At 32.9% G+C, this 1755-nt stretch overlaps 1 protein-coding gene across 1 annotated transcript in view; it reads right to left on the bottom strand.

Moving 5' to 3' along the window:
* LOC106876176 (protein HGH1 homolog) overlaps positions 1 to 955 on the bottom strand; it is a 17882-nt gene extending 16927 nt beyond the window's left edge. The window contains exon 1 of the mRNA XM_014924607.2: positions 852 to 955. The gene's annotated coding sequence lies outside the window, so the exon portion shown is untranslated. The remainder of the gene's footprint in view (positions 1 to 851) is intronic.
* Positions 956 to 1755: the final 800 nt, after the last annotated feature.

Below are 1755 nucleotides of genomic sequence, written 5' to 3'. Positions count from 1 at the left end.
CTACAAAAATCCACGTTTTGGGCTACGGAGATTCCGAATCTGTAAAAAAAAAAACAAGGTAATTTTTCAGATTAACACTCGCATGATCTTCACTAGGGTGTTAGGGTTAGGGTTTTAGGGTCAGGGTTAGGGTTTAGGGTTAAGGTTACGGTTAGGGTTTAGGGTTTGGGTTAAGGAATTCTGTCACAAACCGTAACCGTAATCCTAACCCTAACCCTGACCCAGACCCTAACCCTAACACCCTAGCGAAGATCGTGCGGGTGTTAATCTGAAAAATTTCCAAAAACAATTGACAAAAATCGGCGTTTAAAAATTTCGATTTTCCCCCATCTCACGTCCGCCGTTTGCATTTTTATATTATAGGCTGCATTGCACAATATATCATTCTGTATTTTAAGGCTGTTATTTGATGGAGTTTTGGCCAATATTTTTACCAAAGTCGAGCGGCCACTTAGTTTGGTTTCTCAGTAAAAATTGTTCCTGTAGAATGAAATATTTGGGAAACACCTGACATGTGTACCTTGAACGGCTAAAAGCGTAAACAAGTACAGAGATCAGACATATTTCTCAATTAAAAAATATGAACCAATGAGGGACCCTTATGCAGTCGCTCAACCTGATGCAAATAGTAGCCAAATCACCTACAAACTGCACTGTTTTGGGAGATGACTATTCATTTGAAATCACCCATCAATGATTTTCAATCTTAGTCTTAAACGTCACGTGGTTTTGACTACAACATTCATTGTAAACAATAACACTATCACAATAATAACAAAAAGAAAAATGTTAAAGAAAAACTTATTAACAAGTGATCATAATATTGGATTAGTTTCTGTAATAATTCTTACCAGTTCGTTATCGTATCTGTTAATATTATATTATGTTGTGTAATGCAATAGAACACGAGCTCGTGTTTTATTTGAGTTGCCTAAAAATTTAGTCCGGCAAACTGAAGTAAGAGCCAACATATAGTGTCATTTTTTTCTTTCTTTCTTTCTTTTTCTGAGTAGTCGTAATTAATTTTAATTTTGCGATAAAAAATAAAAGTATATTTTTTAAACTTTAAATGTACTACAAATAATTTTTTAGATATACTAAATGTTTCTCATTACAAAAGTTTCGTTTCGCATGTTAAAAGTGTCTACTGCTTTCCATAATACAGTTTGTAAATTAGTTAATATTACGAATTAGTTATTTTGTTTTAATATAACAAGTACTTTAGAGAAAGTAATAGGCATCTATGCCAGTTAGATCTGCGGATGAGTTTAGGGGCTCGTTATTTTCCACTGAACATCTAGCAATTTCATTTTCCATCTAACAAATTTTGCTTTTTACTTTTTACATTAATTTTTTATAGAAGTTGGGACCAGATGTGATTTTATCGAAGACTATCTTACCGAATGTATACAGATTCAGCGGTTTAGTGACGAAACCTTTTTTTGCAATTTTTGGAACCAAGTTGTTATTAAAGTTTAATAGTGTTAAAGTTCAACTTTTTTTAATAAATTTCATTGCATTCTTTAGTTACCTTACCTTAGTTCTTATATCTAGTTGATTTGCTTCTCCCGTCTTATGGCTAAGATCAAGGTCTAAGCTAAGATCTAGCTGATTTGAATATTGTTTAATCTGAGATCAGAACTGATTTAGAAGTAATTCCAGCCTGAATCTGAGTTTCAGATCATGCAACCTCTCCCTAAACTTTCGGCTTTCTCTCTTTCTCTCTCTCTCTTTTTTTTTTTTTTTTTTTTTTTT

The sequence above is a fragment of the Octopus bimaculoides genome, chromosome 1, assembly GCF_001194135.2.
Source record: "Octopus bimaculoides isolate UCB-OBI-ISO-001 chromosome 1, ASM119413v2, whole genome shotgun sequence".
Lineage (NCBI taxonomy): Eukaryota > Metazoa > Mollusca > Cephalopoda > Octopoda > Octopodidae > Octopus > Octopus bimaculoides.
The sequence above is the reverse complement of the archived record's forward strand: the minus strand, read 5'-3'. Positions and strand labels throughout refer to the sequence as shown.